Source organism: Canis aureus, chromosome 37 (genome assembly GCF_053574225.1).
Source record: "Canis aureus isolate CA01 chromosome 37, VMU_Caureus_v.1.0, whole genome shotgun sequence".
Taxonomy (NCBI): Eukaryota; Metazoa; Chordata; class Mammalia; order Carnivora; family Canidae; genus Canis; species Canis aureus.
Window position 1 is genome coordinate 13,232,646 of NC_135647.1, and position 27,237 is coordinate 13,259,882.

The following is a 27,237-nucleotide window of genomic DNA, read 5'->3' on the forward strand; positions in this document are numbered from 1 at the left end:
CCTGGGTCCCTCCCTCCCACTCTCTTAACATCGTGTCCTTTTCTGTTCCAAGTCTTGCCCTTTTCTCCTGCCTTCCCCAGCCTTGTCTGCTCACATGCATGCGTTCATTCCCATTTACCGAGCTGCTGCATGCATCACACACGGTTCTAGGAGCCGGAGGGAGAGCGAGGAGGGCAACAGAGCCCACGCCCTGCTGTGCTTTCCATGCTAGCCAGACACAGAGAAGGTCAACAGACACGCACATCACAACAATACTGCTCCGTCGTTTGTGGTGTTGTGAAGAGAGATCAAATGGAAATAGGTTAAGATGAGATGGAAAGGGGAGATTTGGGATCAGGCAACTGTTTCTCAGTCGGAGAGTCCGCCTCCCACGGGACATGTCACAATGCCTGGAAACACTTTCTATTGTCAGCAGTGAGAAGGTGCTGGTGGCAGCAGGTGGGGAGAGTCCAGGGATGCTGAGCATCCTACGGTTCACAGGAAAGCCCCCCATAGCACAGGACGATCTGGTCCCAAATGTCACTAGTGCTGACCTTGAGAAGCACTTGAGACCGGGCACTGTTCAAAGAGGAGGCAAAAGCCACACAGTATGTAGGTTCTGAAGAACCCAGGGGCAGCAGCGGTCACTGGGGTGGACCACCCAAGGGAGCACTTACCCCCACACCTCAGATCTGCACTTCCTTGGAGAGGCAGGGGCTAGGGTTCAATGACTCGCTGAGAAGTTCAAAGGTAAAGCCTAAGCTTGACCTTGAGTGCCCATCACCGTGCTCACTACCCACAGCCTCTCCTTCCAAGGCAGCAGCTGGGGATTATAAGCAACGTTTATCTTCCTGATGCTTCCACAACTTTAATTTTGGTTGGTGTTTGATTGAATGTACACCTTTTTTGCTAAAGATTTGCACAAAATCAAATACAACATATGGACATGTGGCCTCTGACTTCAAGGAACTTAAAAACATCCACCCAAATGAATATTCGCAACAATAATATCTTTATAAGCATAGAAGGAGGAAAAAAAATTTTCACCTTTGCCCCTGTCCCACTTCAGTTACTTATTGCCTCAAAATTGTTAAGTAGAAGAGTCCCTGAAGACTGAGTTCTAACCACCCATTCTGTAGATGAGGAAAATGAGGCCCAGGGAGCCTTGGTGACAGCAGCATCAGGAGCTTCCGTGGACAGTGAGGAGAGGGCTGACTACAGAACAACTTCTAGAAGGGTGAGAGTCAGAGGTGAAGGAGTCCAAGCAGCTCCCCTTCAAGGGCTCAGAGACGTCCCTGTGGTAGAACACCTTGACTTCTTATTTCTGTGTGTGTGTTTCTTTATTCTCTTCTTCTCCCACTGAAGTACACGTCCTATGAGCCCAGGCTCTGTGTATCTGGTTTGTCTCCATGGCTCCAGGCCCTAATCCCTCGGGGCACCAAGCAGCTCAGCAAACACTGTAGAACTTATCACCTCTGCATTGTAGTCAAGTGGTCCCTCGGTAGCTCAGAGGCTGTAATGAGAGCCCTATCTCTGCCTCTTAGGCTTACTCAGGTAGAAATCCCCACTACAGTTATTTATTTATTTATTTATTTATTTATTTATTTATTTATTTATCTATCTATTTGAGAGAGGGAGAGAGAGAGAGAGAGATGCAGAGACACAGGAGGAGGAAGAAGCAGGCTCCATGCAGGGAGCCCGACATGGGACTCGATCCTGGGACTCCAGGATCGTGCCCTGGGCCAAAGGCAGGCGCTAAACCACTGAGTCACCCAGGGATCCCCCACCCCCACTACAGTTAAAACGCAAACACAATTACACTCAGCAACCACCTGTTTTTATTATTGTCTTTATGGGCAACAATGATAATTTTTAAGCCATTTATTTATTTATTTATTTATTTATTTATTTATTTATTTGAGAGAGAGAGAGAGAGAGAGAGAGAGCATGTACACGTGTGTGCAGGGAGAGAGACATGGGGAAAAGGGAGAGAATCTCAAGTAGACTCTCACTGAGCTCGAAGCCCAACATGGGGCTCGATCTCACGCCCCTGAGATCATGACCTGAGCCGAAATCAAGAGTCAGATGCTCAATCAACTGAGCCCCCCTGGTGCCCCAACAATGCTATTTTTAAAAGTGTATAGAAATCAATAGTAAACAGGGGCCGTGTATATATTATTGGATAGTTTTCAATGTATTTGCAATACATTTTTAATTATGAACATTATATTTTCAATTGCCTTCTTTGTTGGGTGTTTTGGCTCCTCTCAAAGGGCTGGGCTGAACCAAGGTAGGGTCAATGCTCGAGGGGACAGGATTGGATTGGAAAGGTCTTGGGACCAAATATCACCAGAATGGTGTACACTCAGGCAACCTGAAAGTGCAGGCAGGATAGAGCCAACGTTGCTCTTAGAGAATCCAAGTACACGCCAGAGACCACACAGCACTTTGCAGCAGATCCACAAAAAGAAGAAAGGATGGAAATCAGAAAACAACGGACCACTGGCTGTGATTAAAAGAGTCCAACTAAGGTGTCACAATTCAGGAGCGGGGGTGGGTGGGGGGTGGGATCAGCATGAATTTGTCAAGGTGGGAAAGTGGTGTCTTCATGTGGTGTCCGTACCAGACGTGAGCAGAAGGAGAGTTTGATGTTGCTTACAGAGTGGGCACCAGGGGGTCCCTCCCACTCAGAGGCCCTGGGTAAACAGGATGGGGAAGAGATTTGGTAGGGGACGGAGTCCAATAGGAACATGCACCATTTTTCTCCGCAGGCTTGTCATCACTTGCTTTCAATCCTACAAAGAGTTTTAATGTGGGGTGAGAAGCAGTGTAAACATTTAATAAATGTTGGGTCCTTGCCATTTGTAATTTTTTTTAGATTTTATTTATTTATTCATGCCAGACTCAGAGAGAGAGGCAGAGACATAGGCAGAGGGAGAAGCAAGCTCCCTGCAGGAAGCCTGATACGGAACTCGATCCCAGGACCCCAGGATCATGACCTGAGCTGAAGGTAGACGCTCAACCAATGAGGCACCCAGGTGTCCCATATAGGTAATTATACGAAAGCAAAAGTCATTTTTCTGGAGAAAAATGGCAACTTTATATAAAATGGGCAGTCTAAATAACATCTTAAGTAATTCAAAAATGAAATAAACAGATAACCAGACATGGAGAAGGCAGTGCTTACAGAGCCTCAAATGGGTTGTCTACACCCATTTTTGTCCAGCAAGTACTGATACCTCTCTAAACATGCATCTTTGCTAGATAATTCTACTGACCTTCTCTCTGCTGCTTTCACAGACACACAATCCTTCCTCTCTCCCCAGCCAAGAGAACACTGCCCATGGCCAGGTTCAAGTGCAGAGGTCTACAGAGGCAGTCCCCTCCAGGGGTCCCCCTCTTGCTCAGCACTGGCAGTCAGTTGGGACTGGTGGCATCTCAGGACCTTATCAGTGCAGCTCAGGAGGCAGGATGAAGTGACTTCACCGGGCCTGGAGAAGAATCGCTAATCAGGATGGTTCCAGAGCATCTCTTCAGATGCTTAATAATAAATGTTTCTGTGGGGGTGCCCTCCCCCTGATTCTGACATGAGGAAGGATGACAAAATCAAGGCTGACACCCTGATGACAGAAATACTGCCTCTGACCCCAGCTATACTCCAGCAATTGGTTTCTACACAGCCTGTTTAAAGAAGGACACATGACAAATCTCTCAAAGGTCAGTGGAAACAGGCACAATCTGCTTTAAAATCTCAGTAAAGAAAAAAAAAAGCCCCACAGAGTAAGAGAACATACAAGATTAATGATCTCCTCACAGTGCAGGGAGAAGTCAACACCAGCTGGGGATACATCTGTCAGAGGCAATGAACGCCATGAGCAAAGGCTGTTGATAAGTTCATTTGGGGCAGAATTTGAAATAAGATTTATTAGATGCACACGGCACAGAGTATCACTCTTTGCAGAGTATAAGGACCTCCAGGATACTCATGGTCCACCTACAGAATTCAAATTTTTTGGCTTCTTATTTTATTTTGACCTGTACCCTTGTTGCCATACAACTCAAAGGATACAAAGTAGAAAAATTATTAATATTTGGGTTTTTTTTAAAAGAGTGATAATGGAAATGTGTTTGTAATATGCATTTTAAGAATAAAATCCTCTCAAAAAGTCAACTTCTTATTTACAAGGACATTTGTTTATTCAAATATTTTAGAGGTTGAAATAAACCAACTGTACACTCTTGTGATGCAATGCATAATATATTCATGATATCGAAACAGAAGTTGATGGGAGATTCTAGTTTCAGTTTTGTTGATATGTTGGACGGCGCACATTCTCAACTTCCCCACTGTGTAAGGCCAAAATCTCCATAAATGGTTGCATGATTTCCCATAAAGAGAAAATAAATTCAAACTATGTTATGTGATGCAATTGATTTTGAAATATTCTTCCCAGACATTAGACTGAATCAACTTTAGAAATTAAACCCACAAAAAAGAAAAATTAAACCCACAAATAACCTAATAAAGCTAGGGTTTGAATCTATAAGTCATCTAAATGTAGACAGCATTTCACTTCCTTCCCCAAACCTCTTAAAAAAGTTGATAGTGTTCAGCACAGAGAATGGCCTTAGCTTCCCCTCTCCCTGCGTATCCTCGTGATCACAGGTGGTTAAGAAACAAAAAGTTCATCACCCAAAAAGGAAAGTGGAAGACAGCAAGAGGACGAAGATTACCCACAACTAGGGCAGCTCTGCCTAGCTGAGGGCCAGTTAAAGACCTGGAATCTTTGGGTGTTAGAAGTGGATAATCAGTTGGAGATTCGGTGCAGGGCAGCAAAATCAAGGCATCCACATCACCCAGCTGGCTTATGGATCGGAGTCCAGTATGGCTAATTCCTCTCCCAAACAGAACAAAAGCAAAAATACAGACTGTGGCTAGGGGATCTGCAAATCATGAGTCAGCTCTAGCCCCAACTACATGTCAGAAAACAGACAACAGAAACACAAATGAATTAAGAGGCCTTCTCAGTAATAATAAGCATAATTAAATCTCAAGTTTAAGATTTTTGTCCAAAGAGTTGTTTGTTTGTTTGTTTGTTTTGTAATGGCAACAAGAGGGAATGACCTTATACTTAAGAAATGAGGAGTACTACAACTCGTGTATGGAAACAAGTATCCGCTAAAACCAGGTAGCTGGGGTGGGGGATGGGAGGATGCAGTGCCTGGGTGGCTCAGTCAGTTAAGTGTCCGACTCTTGGTTTCAACTCAGGTGATGATCTCAGGGTCATGAGACCGAGCTCCGCCTGGGCTCTGTGCTCAGCACGGAGTCTGCCTGAGATTCCCTCTCCTTCTGCCCCTCCCCCTTGCTCACGTGTGCATGTACTCTCTCTCCCTCTCTCTCTAAAATAAGTCAATAAAATCTTAAAAAAAAACAAAAACAGGTATCTAGGTGTTTTTGACCTGAAATTTGTATTGCAAAATGAGAAAAAGAGGGACTTTCTAAAATACCTATAGTTCCCAGATCTTGGGGAGAAAGTTTTTTGGAGAAGCTTCAGATAATATCTTCTTCTTATAAAATATGAGTTAAAGGTATAAGTGGAATGTGTGTGTACATGTAGATGTGTGTACATGTGGACATATGTGTGCGTGTGGATGTTGAGTGTGTGTGTACAGAGAGAGCTGCTTCTCTTGGCAGCATGTCCCCTTTCTCTTTCCATCTCTGTATTTCTGTCTGGACACAACAGGCCATCGCTTCCCTCCTACACCACCAGGCCTGCTTCAACCTCTCATCATTGGCTACAATGAACTGGGCAAAATGAACTTTAATCTATTTTTGTATTTGAATATTTTTTACAGAATCTCACTCCCCCGATGTTTTTGTCTCCCTGTGGCTGCAGGAGACTTTCATAGAGATTGGGTTCTCTCCCTTCTCTGTTCTGCTGAGACCACACCATGACATCCTTATAGTGGGGATGAAATTAACTTGTCCTCATTAGAAAAGAAAAAAATTACCAAATGTTGAAACTTTCGTGTTTTGTTGACATACATGATGGTTGTGGTTTCTCCAGAGCTCATTTTCTCAAGTCACACTGACCTTTGCATGCCCACCTGCACACCTGCCCATCAGCTGGAAAGGAAGGATATGCTCAGCTGTCCCCTGGTGATGGCAACGAATATGTGAAGCATAACAAAAGGCGTTCCCCCCAAAGAGAAGCACTGGGGTGGGAAGGGGGGGCTTTCAGGCATAGCGCCATGAGGTGTTATCATCATATTTCCAATTTTAAAAATCAATCCTGTCCAAAATTGTGAAGATTTTCTTTCTACCTCAGTTTTCTTATGTGTAGTCTAGTCCTTTCTCCCAAAGCATGTACCTGTTGGTGGATCCTTGCTTCAAGAATTAGCTTGAAGAAAAAAACAATGCATATACATATATTAAATAGATATATATATAAGAGAATATACATTTCTCCATTTTCAAAGTATTATAAGTAGAGACTGATGGGCTTTGCAGAGAAAGCTGTGCAGATGTGCTATCTTCTCACAAAGAGATGAGGCTACAAAGCAAACCCCAAATATCAGTCGCTTGATACAATATTGGTTTATTCCTTGTTCACATCACATGCAAGGCAGATCAGTGGCTTGATGCCATGAGGTGACTCAGGCAGGAATCTCATCTCTCTTCTTCTTGCATTGTCACCATCTTAAACATGAGTCGTACCAAACTGTCACAGAAGGAGAGCATGGACCATTGCACACAGGGTTTCATGCCAGGCCTAGAAGCCACTGAAATCTCTCTTCCTGCCACATTTCATTGGCCAGAATCCACTCATGGGTCCCCACATAACTACAGGGGCAGTGGGGAAATGCATCCTCCCAGTGTGCCGGGAAGAGAAAACACAATTGAAATGTAGCCAATCTCTGTCCTAGGTGATGTTTCCTTCAGTCTATTAAGTTACTAAACTTTGAGTGTGCTAAATAAGCTTGGTAAAAAAAAAAAAAAAAAAAAGAAAGGAGGAAAGAATAAAGGAAGGAAGGAAGAGAACGAGAGAATAAGAAAGAAGAAAGAAAGAAAAAAGAAGAAAGAAAGAAAGAAAGAAAGAAGAAGAAGAAGAAGAAGAAGAAGAAGAAGAAGAAGAAGAAAGAAAGAAAGAAAGAAAGAAAGAAAGAAAGAAAGAAAGAAAGAAAGAAAGAAAGAAAGAAAGAAAGAAAGAAAAAGGAAGGAAGGAAGGAAGAAAGATGAAAGGAAGAAAGAAAGGAAGGGAGGGAGGAAGGAGGAAGCTAAACAAAACTTTTGTTAGTCTGATTCAATCAGGCCTTCGATTGGACTTAACATCCCCAAAGGCCAGACCCAGTGACAGCTAAATCAAGGTGCAAACACCCACTCTACAGACCCAAGAAGTAACTTTTTGTTCCAAAGTACATGGAAGTCTCAGTTCACAGGAACCGTTGTACCCAAGGAGCGTGCCAAGATATGAAGGTGCTCTTGGGAGACTATGGCAGTCGAGCCTGGAGGAGTGTATCCACCACAGGGCCCTGGCTGAGAAAGAAGGAAAAAGCCTTGGGAATTATTCTGCAAGCGCAGCATTCCTTAGTGAATTAGGACCAGGGCTTTAGGAAGGAAGTTAGATTAGACGTGTCTACTGAAAGGTGTGGGCATCCAGGACCATCCTTGGCAGGGTCAGGGACTCCAGCAAGGACCAAATCACACTGTGGACGCCCAGACATGACATGTGCTCCTCCTGTGTCTCCCACCCGAGGGGAGGGTGCCATCATCCGCCCAGTTGCCTGAGCCTTCACTCTCCCCAGCAGAGCCTCCACCCCTCTGATTCCACCTCCAGTGCTCGCTCTCTCTCTCTCTCTCTCTCTCTCTCTCTCTCTTGCATTCAGCCTACTTACCCCACTGCCATGGCCTTAGTCCAGGCTCAGCATGGGCCCCTGGACTTCTGTAATAACCTCTTACCTGATCTCCCACCTCTAGCTCATCTCACCTCACCCCTTTTATGCTTCCTGCTACAATCAAGAGTATTCTTTCTAACTTATAAAGCTGATCATGTCAACCCCCACTTAGAACCTTGTAATAGACCCCGTGGCCTCTCGAACGAACTAGGGTCCCTGGTGTGACCAACAGGCCTCACATCATCTGTTCCTTGCTTGGTCCTCCAGCATCACCCCCACCACTGCGCCTTCTCCCCAACACCCCCTTTGCACATTATACTCAGCCAAATGTTACCACTGAAGGTTCCCAGAGAAGCACAAGTCCATCTTCCCCCAAAATGGACTCATCTCCTCTATGTGCTTCCGTCTCCTGCCCCCTTGCAACCTCTCCATTTCCCACATCACTTTACACTGTCTCTGATGAGGCAGAGGGTGTAATTTCCTCTCTGGCAAAGCAGGATTATTTGAACATGGTGCCACCATTCATCTGACCAGACTTAGCATCAAAGCTCTAGGCCATTGTGGGGTCAGCGCTGGGGTCAAAGCATAGCTTTTTTTTTTTTTTTCTAAGATTTTATTAATTTATTCATGAGAGACACACAGAGAGAGAGGCAGAGACACAGGCAGAGGGAGAAGCAGGCTTCCTGCAGGAAGCCCAATGTGGAAATTGATCCTGGGACTCTGAGATCATGTCCTGAGCCAAAGGCAGACGCTCAACCGCTGAGCCACCCAGGTGTCCCACATAGCTATTTTTTTTTTAAAGATTTTATTTACCTACTCATGAGAGACACAGAGAGAGAGAGAGGTGGAGACACAGGCAGAGGGAGAAGCAGGCTCCCTGTGGGGAGCCTGATGCAGAACTCGATCCCAGGACCCCGGGATCATGACCTGAGCCAAAGGAAGATGATCAACCACTGAGCCACCCAGTCATGTCCAAAGCACAGCCATTAAGAGGAGTATGTCTTCTCTCATATAGACTAGCCCGAGGGTCCTGCCAGAGAAGCACTCCATAGAGCAGCCCCTAGTACTATTATGTGTTGAGAAGCACAGGTTGCCCTGGCATCACTGGTGGAGACAGACCTCACTGAAATGGAGGTACCCAAGGGTCAGGGGTCTCTTGCCCTTGTCTCCTTTTCCATGGACCTGTTCCCATCTCAACCATCCCTCCCAGAAGCCTTCAGGAGCCAGAGCAAAGGGGGACACCCTCAACAGCCAGCTACTGCCTGGTGAGGCAGTTCACAATCTCAAAGTCTTCTGACTGGAACTGTCATCCCATAGGGAAGCTTATCATGCTCTGAAGGAGAAGGCCTGGGCCCCAAGCAGGGGAAGGGCTCCAAAGAGGCTGAGGAATAGCAGCAAGGAGGGCACAGGGATGAGAGCTTGAAGAATCGAGAACACTCTGAAAACAGAACCAGTGAATACTCTGCTGGTGGCCCCAGGAGGGTCTGAGAGCTGACCTCCATGCTCAGTGAAGGGAGTTGCACCATGTATGTGGGACTTTCTCAGGGGGGGCCAAAGCCAGGTTTGTGACCTCAAGCCTATCATCACCAGCAGGCTGAGTAAGTGGAGGAGAGGGTCTCTGGATGCCGGGGGTGTGGAAGGCTGTGTTCCCTGCTCCCCAGCAGGAAGGGGAGGAGGTTCCCTGCTCTTTCTCCCTTCCAGAGGCCAGATGAAGGGCCTGTAAGGAAGTGTTTGAGGAGCCTGATGAGACCCTGTCTGACTGATGCCTGACCCCTGCCCGCAGCAGTCTGAAAATCAAAGTCCCACCAGAAGTGCCTTGAGGGCAAGGGGAGAAGTGGGCAGCACTGGGAGCAGTCTGCTCTCCTAGACCATGGAGGAGTGAGAGAGCATTTTCCACAGACCAGAGCGGGCCCCGCAAAAGGTCATGAGACTGGAACTGCCTTGAAACAGATGCTCCCAACAGGTGTCCGGAACAGGAAGTGACCACAAGAGAAGGGTCTCTGAAGAGTAAAGCTTCAGAAGCAGTAGCTGGGAGAAGCTCTGACCAGTCCAAGGGAGAACCACCTGCTCCACTGCAAAATGTGGTGACCAGAGAGCCCCACGGCGGTCCCCAGAGGGACATCAAAGAACTCACAAAAATCAGAGGTAGCTTTTGGGCCTCTGGCCCTGTCTGAGGCCAGCAAGTATGATCCCTCCTAGGCCCTGTCTCTCCTCCCTCCCTCCCTCCCTCCACCTCACCGGGCTGGCCTAGAGAGCAGAGCGGACCCCACTGTGTTACTCTCCTTGCTGCGGGCTGCCAGGCTGGAAGCTTGGAACTCTCCAAGAGTTCCAAGCATCTCTTGGAACACTGAAGCTTTGATATTAGACTCAATTGGATTAAACCTAGAAGGGAGGCTGCTCATGAAGATCCCAAACTGACCAGGAAAGCTGTAGGATCAGCTAGATATGTCACAAAGTCGAGGCAGGAAAGGCAACAGGTGGCAGGGAAGCGCCAATTTGTCCCACTTACCCTACACTGGGCTGGCTCCTTCAGTGAATTGGTCACAACCACCACACTGGGGTCCTACCCTCCACCGTCACCTACCCTTTGGTCCTTACTTGGACAAGGGAGCTCTCTGATGTCTTGGGTTGCTACTCACTTGGGTTTCTGGTAAGCTTCAATTTAGGCCAGTAAACAAGGCTGATCCACACCCTTGACTAATGTTTCTTAAAAGTTTGGCCATCCAGAGTTAGTGGGGCCACCCTGGCCTTGACCCTCCTGAAGCCACCAGGGCTACCAAAGCAGCCTTTATGATTGTGGGTGGACAACATCCATCTGTTCACATGGAGCCTTGAGACACAGCGCACGGCTTTCCAGGGGTGGGAAGGAAAAGCCAGGTCCAGGCAGACCAACATGCTGACATGTTGGGAATTTGTTTGACCTGCCTGGTGGGGGTTGTGGAGTCCAGGCACAGAGCCAAGAACTAGGAAACGTCAGGCTTTGTTGAGCAAGTCCCTCCTGTGACTGAAAGAAGCACAAGAGTTTGGAGGCCAAACAAACGGGCAACTGCTTCAAGCTGAATGAAGCCAGCAGCCCCTCTCTGACCCAGAAGCATGAGCGAAGAAAGAGTTAGTAGAGAATGAATCCCTTCCAGCGATCTCTCCCTCTGTAGTGGGGACATTACTTTTCTGTGTACATGAATTTTTCGCAATCTACATGACTAGAACCTCGGTCTTTCTCCCTATTTCATTTGCCTTCTGCAGTTTTTTTGGAGGTGGGGGCAGAACTGTTTGCACGTGCATGTGTGTGTTGGTGTATGGGTTTCTTAGGGCTGCTGTAACAAATCACTACAAACTGGGTGGCTTGAAACAACAGAAATGTATTCTCTCACGGTTCTGGAGGCAAGAGTCCCAAATTGAGGCATCGGCAGGGCTGTGCTCCCCCTCAAGGCTCGAGGGAAGGACCCTTCCTTGCCTTGTCAGCTTCCAGTGGCTCCAAGCATTCCTTGGCTGTGGTTGCTCACTCTAATCTCTGCTTCTTTTTTTTTTTTTAAGATTTTATTTTATTTAATCATGAGAGAGAATGAGAGAGAGAGAGGCACAGGCATAGGCAGAGGGAGAAGCAGGCTCCATGCAGGGAGCCTGATGTGGGACTCGATCCTGGGTCTCCAGGATCATGCCCTGGTCCGAAGGTGGCACAACACCGCTGAGCCACCTGGGCTGCCCCCCAATCTCTGTTTCTGTCTTCACGTGGCCTCCTCTCCTCTGTGTGTCTGTCCCTATCTATTCTTCTCTTTTAAGGACCCTCGTCACTGGATTTAGGGGCAATTTGGATAATCTAGGGTGATCTTATCTTGAGATCCTTAGTTACTTCTGAGACACTCTCTCGCCAAATAAGTTCCCATTTAGATTCCTGGTATCCACCTAGTGTCCATGTCCTTTTTGGGGCATGGGGAGTGTGCTTTGGGAAGTAGAATGCCATTCAACACACTCCAGAAGGCAATGTCCATACAGAACATCACAACCAGGACCTCCACACCACTGCCTCTTTGGAATCTCCAGATGTGGATCAGTTGGAAGCCTTAGGATCAAGAGGACCCACAGCGCTGCACCAAGCCCACGCCTCTGTTGGGTGGTGCACAATGGAAGCATCAATGCTTCCAAGGAGATGGAAAGCACTTCTTCTTCTTGAAGTAGGAAAATCAGGTGCTGGTGAGGAAACTAAGGCCTGTTTCTCCAGGGCCAATTCCTCAAATGGGTACCGCCCTCTTGGGAATAAAGAATGGAAAGTGCTTTGTACATTTTGAAGGGCTATGTAAATACAAGCCTTCTTTATACCATCCTGTCATGATTCAGATAAAATAAATACCCACCTGCGCCTGGAGATCCCAAGGATCAGGGCCCATGGCAGCAACGACAGGGAGCCCCTACCACAGACTCAGTGTGGATATGCACAGTGCTGGCATTTTCTATGCACAACCTTTCACCATCCATTTTCCTTGTTTCTAAATGAAAATAATAACACCTGCTTCTCTGCTCGTTCTGAGAATTAAATGAGTAAACTATGTGTGTGGGACTTAAGGTCATGCAGCCAGGGCATATTTGCAGGGGACCCAGCCCCAGATCTTTCTGATGCCAGAGCTGGTGAACTTTACTACGCGGTGTTTTTTCCCTTTTCACTCAAGCAAGGGATGGTTTCTGCCAATGGGAGACTCTTCTGCAATCTTGGGTATTACCTTTTTCCCTTTTAGGTTTTCCACCTGTGCAGACTCAGTCTTTTAGAAGAATGAGGAACAGATAGATCCTCGGGGGGTTAGACTTGGTGATGTGCAAGCTATCCCTAGCAGGGTAAATCAAGCATTCTCTGGCTTCATGAGCCATGGTTTCAACCATGGTTTTAAGCCAGGGTTTACTTGTGCTTCCTGAAAGGCTTTGTAGAAAAGGGGGTGCAGGACATTAGACATCAGGCTGTTTTTCCACGTATATTTCTGAAGACCCTGTCAGGGGAGGGATGCCTGCAGAGAGGTTCAACTTGGTTGAGGGGGGTGGGATCAGAGTTGAAATAAGAACCACATGTTCATAGGAGTGAAAACTGTGGTCATAGGGGACACAGGGGAGTAGATGGTCAGGGGGATATGCCTGGTTCAAGCCCCAGCTCGTGTCCACCGACCTCCATGAGGCTGACTTCAGGGCCTTAGAGGAGGCTGGCCTGGCCACTTTTCTGGTGGCCATGGTGTAGGCTAAAGTCCTCTGTGTCCTTTAGCCAAGAATTTGAGCCAGTGACTTGGGGGTGAGATGTTATGCATATTCTTTTAAGAATAAAGAGTTGCTAAGTAAACCTGCCTGATGCCCAAATGTCCCAGACTCTCTTGCCTACATGAGTCATATGCTCAATAGCACCTTGAAAACAGTGGTCTAAGGCCTGTGTTCTAGGACTCCCTGAGTGACACTGTCCAGTTCCTGTCTGATCCTCCAGCTCACATCCAGTCACCTCTATGGTGTGGACTCTAGCTTTCCCAGAGCTTCTGTTGCTTCCAGAACCACTTTGCCCAAGCTTGAACCCCAGACCATCCCCTGATTCTAAATATAGATTGTAATGATTAACAAGGTGTTGGTGGGAGCTTTGGCTGCTCTTGGAGCCAATGGGCCAAGCCTTCCTTCAGGCTCTGCTGGACACTGCTCTCCTAGGCCCTATTCTAGGACTGTGATGAAAAGCCCAAACTAGCTCCCCAAGGACCATGTCTTTCCAAGTTGGAGTCCAGATGGGTCTCTTCTGAGGCTTCCATAGGAGGGGGCAGGGAGTTGTTTCTACAATGAAATCATCTGAGTTTGCAATTCTGCCCTCACAGAAGACATTTTATGTAAAATATTTAGATTCTTGTTGTCTTAAACCACTTTATTCCAGAAGACAATCTGGAATTTATGAGCTTCATAACCAAAAAGTCCATTAAAGTGTCATTCTGCATGTAATGAAGAAGTCTGTCCTCTATCTATGGAGAAAAAGAAACACTACAGATAGCTTCAAAAAGAGCAGTTCCTTTCCCTGTATTGCTGTTTCTTAAGAAATGAGAAAAAGAACTCTAGATTCCCTTGAAACACTCTATTATATGCAAAGAATGAAAGGATGGAAAGAAGGAAGAAGGGAAGGAGGGAAGTAGAGAGAAGGCTTTCGATCAATTTATATCACTTGGTCATATAGCAGTTTAGTTCGTTGATTACTCATTTATCTCTCACTACAACAAGCAACTAAAGACAGAAACTGCCTCCTAATCAATTGTATATCCCCACGTGCTTAATTAGACCTAACAGGTGGTCAGTGAAAGGTGGATGGATGGATGGATGGATGGATGGATGGATGGATGGACTGATGGATGGATGGACAGACAGATGGAGGCACGGATGGAAAGAAGGAACAGCGTGGGTAGATGGATGAAAGCATGGATCGATAGAAGGAACTGGATGGATGGAAAGATGCATAGATGCATGGATGAATAGATGGACAGATGAATGCATAGATGCATGGATGCACAGATGAACAGAAGGAAGGAACAGCATGTAGAAGGATGGATGGATGGATGGATGGATGGATGGATGGATGGATGGACTGATGGATGAACAGATAGACTGATAGATGGATGGAGAGCCAGATGGGTGGACGCATACATGCATGGATGCATAGATGGATAGAAGGAACATCATGGATGGATGGATGCATGCATGCATAGATGTATGGATTGATGGATGCATGGGTGCATAGATGAACAGAGGGAAAGAACACCATGGATGGATGGATGGATGGATGGATGGATGGAACAACATGGATGGATGGATGGATGGATGGATGGATGGAAGGATCGGTGAGAGGAAGGAAGGAATAATATTCACAAAATAATATGTTAAGATAGGCAATTATTTTTTTCCTTCCTTTATACCATTTGAAATGAAATATAATTCTACCAGCCTTTATGCTTTTTCTGGTGATTCTCATGGATTCAGGGTATAGTGAAAGTGTACAAATTTCCAGGTTGCATTTGGGACCCTGGTGTAATGTACAACCCACAAGTTCTTACCACCGGCATGAGAGGGACCAACCTGCCAGGCTGCAGATCCTGGAGGAGAAACCATGTGGAATATTTTTTAACCTTCCTTGCCTGATATCTGTCTAAGCTTTCATAGATTGAAGAGCTCTCTCACATAATGATCTCATTTGGATTCTCATGGGTGTCTGCCAGCAGTCTCCACTAGGCATCTCCAATCTGCACAGAAAGAAACCGAGGATATCCAAGTTATGTGACCCATCCAAGGTCAAGCAGCTGGAACTTGAATCTAGGTTTTTTCTCAGCCTAGGACTTATCCCATTTCACCACAAGTAGAAATACATTATTGATTTGTGTCTTCATGTCACAGAAAACAATGATCTTTGTTCACTTTTAAAGTCTCAAGAGTCTATATGGCCAAAACAGATACCAGTCACTGACTTGATGCATCAATAGTGAGGTATCAAGCTCTCTCTTGCTCCCTGGGCAATAATTCTACTTATGCTGTATTTAATGACAGTCAACAGAAAGTTGAAAGTGATCAGATCAACTGGAGAAAAAAAGTGAAGTGTTCTTGTACTGGCAATATGGAAGAGACCCTTTAAGGATACCCCTCTGAGCATCAAGCTGGTAAAGGAAAGACCCCTGGACCAAGTAGTGAGGACCACACTCGTGAGTCCTTCCAGTCCACAGTGACAAGCTCATGTTTCCTTGGGCGGGTCACTGTTGAACATGCACAAGAAGAAGAGCAAGATGAAAGCAGACTCCTGGAGTGGTGCGGAGAGGGTGTATCAGGTTGGGCTTCCAGGCCGCACTGGGACAGGATCGTGGGCACCAAGAGAGAAGGGGCATGTATAGGCTACCCTTGCTTAAAGGTGAGCTGCTGTGCTTAGGTGATGCTATGCCTGCACATAATGTCACCAAGGCATGGCTTAGGGGAGAGATTTCTGTTTTCATAGAAGCAGAAGGCTACAGGAGTGAGAAATGTGCTAAAAGCCAAGCAGGGTCAACGTTCACCGCCTCCATACTGCCTACCCTCACCCAGAGCCCTAGCAGGCACTCAGGTAGCTTCCTCACGGTCTTGCCTGTAAAAGCCACTAGCCCCTTAGTCTGTGAAAAGGCAGCAGGAAGATAATGATGTGGCAGAAAGAGAAGAGGTTTCTGGGTCACACAAGCCTAGTTCGAGACTGACCCTGCAAACCACTGGCTGTCAATTTTACTCACATCGTACAACTCTGTAGAGCCCGGTTCCCTCATCTGATTGGGGGGATATAGGAGTACTCCACCTCTGAGAAGGCCAAACCCTCTCTGTAGCCTTCAAAGTATCTGGATGAGAGGAAAAGCTTCAAGCACTCACCTAAAGTCTCCTTAAACCTTTCAACACATGGAGCCCTGGCCACACCAGGTGGCTGGTCATGCCAGACAAGGTGGCAGGGGCCCCACAGTGAAACTGTTCTGCATTACGAGTAACACAAGTAAGAAATTAAGGCATGCATACAGTGACCTAACTGGTATTACGAATTAGGAATCCAATTTGCAACAAGATTTTAAAAAATCGAACTGAACATGAGAGACTCCTAACTCTGGGAAACGAACTAGGGGTGGTGGAAGGGGAGGTGGGCGGGGGGTGGGGTGACTGGGTGACGAGCACTGAGGGGGGCACTTGAGAGGATGAGCACTGGGTGTTATGCTATATGTTGGCAAATTGAACACCAATAAAAAATAAATTTATTAAAAAAAAATCTAACTGCTGGGCAGCCCCCATGGCCCAGCGATTTGGTGCTGCCTTCGGCCCGGGGTATGATCCTGGAGACCCGGGATCGAGTCCCACATCGGGCTCCCTGCATGGAGCCTCCTTCTCCCTCTGCCTGTGTCTCTGCCTCTGTGTGTGTGTGTGTGTGTCTGTCTTGAATAAATAAATTTTTTAAAAAATCAAACTGCTACACTGAGCTAGCCCCACTTTGCAGTAAACTATCAGACATGACTCAGCTGAATCCTGCTTCACTAGTCTACATACTTGCTTTCTGATTATACCAAATCTTCAGATCTGTGTTTTCTTAGCAGTTCCATGACTTTTGAGGCTCCATAGAGTTCTGTGTTTAAAAAAGAAAGCAAGGGAGGGGGACAGGACGGGGAGGGGTGGGGAAGAAGGAAGACGGAAGGAAGGAAAGAAAACAGAGAAAAAAAAAAAAAAGAAAACAGAGAAAGAAAAGAAAAGCCTCTCGATTTCGTGGGGCGGCATGCTGCTCCTGCTTTCAAGTTCTCCCAATTAGCTCTAGCACATAGCTTTTCTTGGCAGCTTACTGCTTCCCATCCCAGATGGTATGGGAAAGTCTGGCTGCTGACTTTCTGGCTCTTCTTTCTTATTTCCTCTCCCCATAGCTAATTTAAGAAAGTCTACATGATACCAGGACTGTCGGCCCTGCCTCACTCCCCATACCTTCGCCTTCTCCAGCCCCCCACAGCCGCATCTACGACTGGTCCCCTCCTGCCCCGGAGCCTGGATTTAACAGCAACAGGAAAATGTCAGCATCCTTGGCCACACGAGTCAGGGTGGCTCATGGAATTAAGTTACTGCTCCAGATGGGGAGCCAGTGACCCTGAACTTCTGAGCTCCTGCAAGCTCCAGGTGCCTCAAGTCTGAGCAACCCCTGCCCCTGAAGCTTGGATCCACTCCCCGAGCTGGGCCATTTGATGGCCTTGCATATGCCTGCTCCAGGGCCAGGCCTTCACCCACCCTAGGCAGGGCGGTCCTCAAGTCTGTAGAAAATAAGCCATAGCCTGGCTCCTACCCCGTCCCCCTGTGGAGGGCCACTCATCTCTCAACGGCCATCGGTAAGGAGACAGTATTCAACAGCCCTAGGTGGACGTGTCTATGATTAGAAGCACTGTCCGGGACCAGCATCTCTGCCCGGGGATGCTCCTAAACCACATGCTTACTTCCTTCGCTTAGCTTCCAGAATGCAGTAGCTAGCTCCCCCAGGGCAGGCAGGACAGAATCAAACCTTCTGCTGGATGGGCAGGAACCAGAGATGAGGCAAGACGCAGTCTCAGCAGTTCCTGGTGATGAACACCCAACTGGGTCCGTGGGAACCGAAAGAGAGTGACCACCTCCCCAACATTGCAGGTAATGGGACAAAACTCCTTACTGATGGCGGACAGCACAGGACACCCCTGTGGCCAGGAAGGGGCAGGGCCCCCTGAGGTTCCTGGTGGCCCAAAGCTAACAGCTATAGTTGAGCCCGGACTAGAACCTGCTCCTTTAATAAAGAAGCCTTCATTGGGGCACCTGGGTGGCCCAGTCAGTCAAACATCCAACTCTTGGTTTTGGTTCAGGTGATGATCTCAGGGTCGTGAGATCAAGCCCCGTGCCAGGCTCTACTCTGAGCAGAGAGTCTGCTTGAGATTCTCTCTCCCTCCCTCTCCCTCTGCCCCTCCACTTGTGCATGCTCTCTCTCTCCAAAAATAAATAAATAATTTTTTTAAAAAAGGACCCTTTATTAATACAGCTCTGACCCAAGACACCCCTACTTAATGACTTCTGATGGCTTTATACTGCCTGCAAAACAGCTGGCAGTGGGGATCAATACTGTGTCAGGGCTCTCCAGAGAAGCAGAATCAAGAGGTGTGCATGTGTGTATGTATGTGTGCATGTGTGTGTGCATGCACATCAATATGTGGAGAGAGAGGGACAGAGAGATTTTGAGCTATGGGCTCATGTGGATACAGAAGCTGACAAGTTCTAACTTTGCAGAGTGGGTCAACAGGTTGAGACCCAAAGAAGAAGCAATGTTGCAACTCAAGCCCAAAGGCACAATCTCCTCTTCCTTGGGGAAAGCTGATCTTGATTTCATTGAGACCTTCAACTAGTTAGATGAGGCTCACCCACATTATAAGGAGTAATCTGCTTTACTCAAAGTCCACTGATTTAAATGTTCATCTCATCTAAAACATAGCTTCACCAAAATATGGAGAATACTGTTTAATCAAATATCTGGGTACCATGGCCTAGCCAAGTTCACACACGGAATTAGCCATCACAAACATGGTTCTCCAGTTTCTTTTCCCAACATAGGCCCTTCCTCTGGGCCCTCAAAGGCTAATAATTATTCCTTGGCTACACCAGGACCTGAGTAGTTTTTAGTAGACCTTGTCCATCCTGGTGCACTCCCAGAACCCTGTTTCTGTGTCTTAGCACATTTTATTGTAATGAGGTGTTTACCTGCCTATTTGTTCACTGGGGGATTTTTATACGTCCTCAAAGACATTTTCAGTGTCTTATTCATCCTCATGCTGCCAGTATCTAACACAGTAATTGGAACTCAAAGATCGTCAATGGATATTTGTGTAGCAAAACTTAGTCCAGAAAGCTAAAGACCCACAACCATGGATGAGAGCTGATGGAAATAACCATGCTCTGAGAAGGACAAGGAGATGCACACTGGAGAATAATGGGATTTCAACAGGTAGAGATGGGAGGGGAGGGCATTCCAGTGAATGAATGCCTTCAGTTAGAGCACAGAGGTATGTTCAGGAAAGAGGACAGAGTCTTCTTCGAACACAGGCTACATGAAGGAGGGGTGGGTGGGGTGGGGAAGGGAGCTGGAAGGACAGCAGGGGCCAGATAATGGCATGCAGCTCTGCCTGGCTCGATAACTACCTGCATGGATTCAGATGCAGTGGTAAAGCATCAGAGGCCATCTATACCTGCAAGGGATGGGGAGTGACCTAATGGTTCCAGCTGGGCTGTCACTTTGGTCTCTGCCAGGAAAGTTATTACTGCGAGGTCACTAATGTGCCAGTCCTGAGGGGTGAGCTCACTGACGCCCGAGTGAGTTAAGCGCCAGGGGTGGGCTCGAGAGCCACCTTCAGTGCCATTCATTTGCTAACCCCAGAGGGGCCATAGATCTAACTGCTCCGGCTTCCCTTGGTGGTGTCATTTGGACACTTTCTGAAAGCAGTGAAGGAAAATGTTCCAGAAGCTGAAAACCCCAAACAAGGCCTAGGCTTTAGTCCTGGATGCAAATGCAAGCCAGCTAAAGGGTGGGTGGAAAGGCATTATGAAAGTGGGTCCTGATGCCCCTTGGAAGGCGGGCTCTGGGGCCGGGCGCTGCAGCCTGCACCTCCACAGGGGCCTGGGTGTTGGGCTCCAAAGGCCTCTGCCTCCGCAGACTCGGGATGACCAGGACCGCGGCCTCCCCGCAGCCCGAGGACACCAGTCCCTGCCCTGCTGGGTGCAAACCCACCAGGCTCGGGCCGGCCAGACTCGGGCTCCCTCCACCCCAGAGGCGCTGTTGGCCAGCTACTTGGCGGTGCTAACTCCTCCTCTTCCCAGCCTCCGATATCCACCCCTCGTTCAGTCTCAAATATGACTGTGAAGGAAAAGCTCCCCAAACACTTGTTTCAAGTGACTTACTTGACCTTCAGCATCCAGAGAAGAGCAAGTCTCCACCACATCCCTCAACTGCTCCTCGATATTCCATCTTCAGAAGGTCTCCCTCCCCATAGCTGTTGGGAATGAGTTTCCCCCACAGCCTTGGTTTCATGCTTGCCTTTCCCGCAGGACAGAAGCTCCATGCGGCAGGGGCTGGGTGCCTGTCCTCTGGGGTCCCCCACCCCTGGTCAGCCAGGACTGCAGGTGCGCTTCCAGCACTTCAGACACCTGGGGTCCCATGTGGTGGGGGAGGGCTGGACCCAGGCCCCTGTGGGTGCCACTTGGCATCAGGCTCTGTGTCTAAACACTCAATGCCAATATTTTTGGGGTCTAGGGCAAAGCCTACCCTACTGTGTGTGGCCCCAGGCAGTGAGATGGCAGGTGCTTGACTCTGGCCCCATTTTATTCCCGCCTGGGGTTGGTTGGTTGGTTGGTTGGTTGGTTGATTGATTAAGATTTTATTTATTTATTCATGAGAGAGAAAGGCAGAGACATAGGCAGAGGGAGAAGCAGGCTCCCTGCAGAGAGCCCGATGCAGGACACATCCCAGGACCCTGAGCTGAAGGCAGATGCTCAGCCACTGAGCCACCCAGGTGTCCCCTGACTGGGTTTTGAAGCCAGGCCTGCAGTGCTTTGATGTGATGGAAGCAGAGCTTTGGGGAGAAGAAAAACAGCAGAAGACCAAATATTTCTCTCGGTGAGGAAAAAATAAAATTATTTTTCCATTTAAAATAAAGGGAGAAAAAAATCCTAGTAGAAAATTAATAAATGAAAGACTTACTAAACACAGAGGTGTTTTGTTTACTCCCTATAGGCTGCATCACACAATTATTACCTCTCTTCCTTTAAAAACAAAAAACAAACAGCAACAACAACAAGGACACCTGGTCAAAAGGTAGGATGAGTTGTCTACCTTCGGTCTTACAAAGCTTTACAGAGGCAAACCTTCTCAGGAAGATCACGTGGCAGTTTCTCTGAGCTCTGCTTCTTCCAATACAACGACAGGTGGCAGGTAATTCCAAGTGCTGCACTAGAGCTCCCCCCACTCCCTAAGGTAAAGTGGTGGAACATTCCAAACTCCTCCTCCTGGAAAGAAAACCAAAGAAGGCTGATTTTTTTTTTAATAATATATTTATTTTTTATTGGTGTTCAATTTGCCAACATACAGAATAACACCCAGTGCTCATCCCATCAAGTGCCCCCCTCAGTGCCCTTCACCCATTCACCCCCACCCCCGCCCTCCTCCCCTTCCACCACCCCTAGTTCGTTTCCCAGAGTTAGGAGTCTTCATGTTCTGTCTCCCTTTCTGATATTTCCCACACATTTCTTCTCCCTTCCCTTCTATTCCCTTTCACTATTTTTTATATTCCCCAAATGAATGAGACCATATAATTTTTGTCCTTCTCCGGTTGACTTACTTCACTCAGCATAATACCCTCCAGTTCCATCCACGTTGAAGCAAATGGTGGGTATTTGTAGTTTCTAATGGCTGAGGAATATTCCATTGTATACATAGACCACATCTTCTTTATCCATTCATCTTTCGATGGACACCGAGGCTCCTTCCACAGTTTGGCTATTGTGGACATTGCTGCTAGAAACGTCGGGGTGCAGGTGTCCCAGCGTTTCACTGCATCTGTATCTTTGGGGTAAATCCCCAGCAGTGCAATTGCTGGGTCGTAGGGCAGGTCTATTTTTAACTCTTTGAGGAACCTCCACACAGTTTTCCAGAGTGGCTGCCCCAGTTCACATTCCCACCAACAGTGTAAGAGGGTTCCCAAGAAGGCTGATTGAACAACAACAGCAACAAGGCTGGATTTTGACCCCTAAGACCGAAGGAGGGACGGGGGCCCTGTGAGTGGTTAGGTCCTTCCAGCTCTGCCATCCTATACTCCGGAGCCCTCAGTGTGAGGGTGACCACCCAGGTGCTAGAACAGGAGGTGCAGATCCTTTCTGAGTTACACCAGGCACTGCATCATCTGACTTAGCCTTTACTACAGCCCCGTAGGTTAAAGAGGTACCACGATTATCTCCAGTGTCTGCATAAGAACACAGGGCCCAGAGAGGTTAAGGAACTTGTCCAAGCTCACACAGCTAGCAGAATTAAACCCAGGACTGTCCATGTCCAGAGCTAGAGATCAAACCCCTCTCTATCTGCCTCATGCTCCTTTCTGCCCAAGCCCTGCCAATGGGCCACTCAGGAATGGGAGGGACAGGGCAGGGAACATGGCTCAGCAGAATAGTCAGAGTCTAAGTGTAAGGAGAGAAACAGGGACACAGATTCGGGCAACCCATCCCCCATTCATTCCTCCGGCAATGACACCAAAGTTAACAGCACTCCACTGAGTACCCCTGGGGAGGACCCCCTCATTCTATGACTCCAGCTAGCCATAGATAACCTTTCGCTTAAATACCAGAGTCCCCCTTTAACTGTGATGTCTCTTCCCACAGTTTCCAGGCATCCACTGAGGGTCTTGGCATGTATCCTCAGTAGATAAGGGGGGGACCTGCTGTATTCTGGGTTTCACAAATGTAAAACCAACACATCCAGCCTAGTGAGACCCGGCATAAGAGAACCAATTTGGTACGTGTGACTCTCTCTTTCCGTCTGTGCTGGAGCATGCAGGGAAACAGGCCACATTCTCCTAAGGATGCTGTTTTTCTTCACCTTCTCTACTCTTCTCTCTTGAGCTACCTGGACAGTTAAAGGGCCAGGGCTTGTCAGGAACAAAAGAAGAATGGAGGAGTGTCATTTAGATGTTTAATCACTTCTGAAGCCCTGTTGAAAAGGCCAGTGCATAAATCTGCAGCCTTTGGCCAGGCCGAGTGGTTCGCCTGTTTCTAGATACTCTGGCCAGAGAGCTGACAAATCCCAGCCTCTGCTTGGTGATGTGTTGAGCTGCCCCAAGTCAGATGCATCTTCTTCCTCATTGAACAGAACATTCACTGTCAAGGGGTTCCCAATCTGACAGGCAGCATTTGTGGAAAATCAAGCAGAAGGAACACAGGGCCTCACACTTGGCATCTTTGTTTTCATTAGTCAAGAGAGGAAGTGCCTCCATTTGTACAATTCAACCTGCGCAAGACTTACTTTCAACCCATTTCCTGAGTCGCTCGTTTTCTACATTGCTTTTATTACTTTCCAAAAGCTTGGAGGGAGGAGAAGCAAAATCTTCCATCAGCTGTCTGGGTATGGGTTACACGATAGCTGGCAGCCTTCTTCCTGGCGGGGCGGTGGGAAGGCAAAGAGTGGTTTCTCATTACTGAGAGCAGTGGGGTGTCAGGATGGCTCAGTTGCTGGCGGTACTTTAACCAGAGACCGAAGTCTCAGAAATCACCTTGCCTGTGTACACCATTAATCCCTAATGAGAAAACAGCATTTACCTATTCCACGTCGTCTCGGGGGAACACTACCGCAGAACATCTATCCCAATGCACAGAATCAGAACGCCTACTTTTGAACAACCACCTCTTGCCTTGTAGTGGGTTCAGCTGTATGCTGTTCCCGGGGCTGCTCCAGTCCTGCACCCCACCTCCTCTCGGTGGAAATGTACCAGGCTAGAGCTGATGCCTTCTCTCTGCTATAAGTTGAAAGCATTAAAGAGCATCAGAGAAAGGAGAACTTTGGAGAAACAGTAAGCAGCTGCCAGGACAATTCATGTAAGAGTCACACCCCCAAATACTGGTGTACCCCCAAGATCTACAAAACCTATTTCTACATCAGCAGTTGAATTGCTTGTGAAAGCCTTTGCACAAATAAATGCTGACCAGGAAACATCAGCTCGCAGCAGAAAAAAAATATTCTTAAGGAGCATGGGATGAGCCACAGATAAAGAGAAATAACTCATAGCACTGTTTTCACCAGACCTTTCCTTGTGCTGCCTTGAGTGAGTTAATGATGATGTGAATTTAAATATTCATTTGTAGCAGACATCTATCTACTTTTTGTTTACGATGCATGACTTCCTTTAGGGAAATGCAGGTCCTCACCCTCTGTGATTTCCCAGAGGGGCATTCCTGTAATCCAGCCTCCCAGTGGCCTCCAGAGATCCTGCCTCTTGGGTTCACACCCTCATGTAGCCCCACCCAGAGTTGGCCTGTGTGACCAACAGAATATAGCAGAGATGATGTATGTCACTTCCAAGATTAGGTTGTAAAAGATTGCAGTGCCACACGGCACTCTCACCTCTGTTCCTTTCCTCTCCAGTTTCTCTCTTAGATCAGTCACTCTGGGGAAGCTAGCTGCCATGTGCCTACGGAGAAGCCATGTGGTGAGCTACCCAACAGCCCACGAGAAATGATGCCTACAAGCCACCACATGGCTGAGCTTGGAAGTGGATCTTCTATATGTTGGCAAATTGAACACCAATAAAATATAAATTTAAAAAAAAAAAAAAAAAGAAGTGGATCTTTCAGCCCCAGGTGAGCCTTGGGAAGACATCAGCTTGACTGCAGCCTTGTGACAGACCCTGAGCCAGAACAGCCCAACCACAGCACTCCCAGATTCCTGTCCCACAGAAATCATTTGCCATAATAAATGCGTTAAGCTGCTAAGTTTTGGAGTAATTTGCTGAGAGGCAATAGACAACTAATACGTTGACCAATCAGATTATGCCAGGCTCCCAAATGCATCGAACACTGTGATCGGTCCAGAAGTAGAAACACAACCTACACAGAGCCAATCAGAATCCTTTTCAAGAGCTGATATAGAGACTAGGTGACAGGCCATTTTCTTTGGAATCTCAACCAGAAGCCGTACTATCCTCTCTAGGGGACATTTGAAAGTTTGGAGGAGGGGGATAAATTTAGTAGTCACGATGTGTGGAAGCACTACTGGCATTTGATGGGACATGGAACAGCCCCATACAGTAAAGAATTACCAATTCCAAATTGTCAATACCTCCACATTGAGAAACCCTGGGCTAGAACCTTCAGTGGCTTTATTCTTCATTTATTTAGGCAGGCCCCATGGAGAGATCTATGATAACGAAGTAAATCTGGATGTCTGCAGAAACCAAGATTCTTTTCGAAAGAAAGAGTCCTGATGATAAAATCATTCCCTGAACCCACTCATACCTGAAGCCAGAAGTCATACCCTTTGATCTTCCTAACTACACAAGCAGATAAATTTTCTTTTATGCCCAAAAAAGAGGTCAAATTGGATTATTGATGTTTGCCACCAAAGGAAGCATGATTGGGTCATCATTCAACCACCTATTCATACCAATAATACTTATTGAACCTTTACTATATGTAAGCCACTGATTTATATCCTGGGGATACACAGTTAAAGATGGCACATTCCAGAATGACAAGGAATCAACTAAGAATTACAATACAGAGTGATATGAGATATTTATACATGCCTACCCTTTTTTTTTTTTTTTAATGCTAAGAAAATACAAAAGAAGAAAATCAGCTCAGTCTAATGGTAGGAGGAGGTAGTCAGGGAAGATCGAGCCCGGATATTAAAGGAAAGTGATTAGTTCTAAAGGACTGTTTAGGAATGCCAGCAGAGAGGGTTGAGGAGCCCTGCTCCATAAACAACAAGTGACTCATTGCACAGACCAAAGCTTTTAATATAACCTAGTCCTGGCTATTGAGGCTGAGATCACAGTGATTCAAGATTCACTTACCGGCCATTTGGGAAAGCACGAAGCAATAAGACAAAATAGCATTGATCCAATAAAATGTCCCATATAAAGCACTCAGGTCATTCTCTTTCTCCACTTCTTTATGATCTCTAGTATTTCATCTTGAGAAATAGGTCCCTATTATGAAAGCAACTCCATTTTATAAAGAGGATAAAGAGAGTAATATAGCCTTTGCCGACCAGACTCAGGTCAAAGTAGGCAAAAGCATTTTCATTATACCCGACATTATTCCTCCTCCTTCACTTGGTACACAGAATTATGGCAGGAGGTTACATGCTGTTAATGGGTGGGTTGCAATGACTCTACTTCCTAACACCGGAAAGGAAATAAGTAGTGCTGCCTGTGAAGGAGGCTCCCAGTCTCTTAGAAGCTCTCAGACTGGGTCTTGGGTGTGAGTAGAGAAAGGAGCAGCCACTGAATTCCTTTTCCAGAAGCTTCCAAACATTCCCCAACTGGCTCCCAGCGCTGAAACTTCCAGGTCCTTATTCAATCACATCAGAATATCAATCGGGGGTCACTGAGGACCAGGCATTATCCAAGGCACCATGGAAAATGGGGCCAGAGAGATACTGTCCTTGTCTCAAGGAACATGCAGTTTTATTAGGGAGGCGAAGTGACAAGAACCAGATGTGGTGGAACCAGAGCAGAGGAAGAGTTAGGAGGCAGTTCACGGGCCTCACACCAGGCCTACGGAATGGGTCGAATCTGAGCAAGAAGAGAGACGGGAGGACACTCTCCTTAGGCCAGAAAGATCAACACCTGGAGAAAGATGATGGAGCAGCCAAACTGAAGAGCCAGAGGGTGTTTGCTGGGGAATACGATTCCTAAAGCTGTGTGAGCCAGACAGGGAGAGCAGCCAAGGTCAGGGTCGGCCGTCGATCTGTTGCTCTGAGCCTCAGATCCGTGCTTCTGCACCTGCTCTGTGATCAAGAAGCTGTAAGTGGCTTCTCCTTTGCAGCAAATGCAGTATCAAGCTTTGTCAGCACACAGCTCTGGGTCCAGCAGGAGGAAGGAGCTTCTCTTCCTGGTTCCGCTGTGGGGTATTGCTGTCTCCTCCTCACCCTGCTGGGGCTGCCTGGCTCCCAGTGTCTGGCCCCAGCCCTACACCCAGAGCTTAGCACCCAGACCCAGCCCTTTGCCCACGGTGACCACCTGGCCACGGCACTTCTGATGTAGATAGAGTCTGAACACCCTGGTCCTTACACTGGCCTCTTGGAGACCAGGCTTCTGACATCCCACTGCCCTCTGTGACCTCTCC

At 47.3% G+C, this 27,237-nt stretch overlaps 1 long non-coding RNA gene across 2 annotated transcripts; it reads right to left on the reverse strand.

Annotated features, from left to right (window-relative positions):
* Nucleotides 1–3,253: 3,253 nt before the first annotated feature.
* On the reverse strand, nt 3,254–25,684 carry LOC144306570 (uncharacterized). 2 transcript variants are annotated; one of them, XR_013373645.1, is made up of 4 exons: nt 23,417–25,684; nt 21,271–21,411; nt 6,304–6,380; nt 3,254–3,470 (listed from the first exon to the last, which is right to left on the reverse strand). It is a non-coding gene; the product is annotated as an uncharacterized LOC144306570 (long non-coding RNA). The 2 variants fall into 2 exon arrangements; XR_013373644.1 differs by having other exon boundaries at nt 21,210–21,411.
* Nucleotides 25,685–27,237: the final 1,553 nt, after the last annotated feature.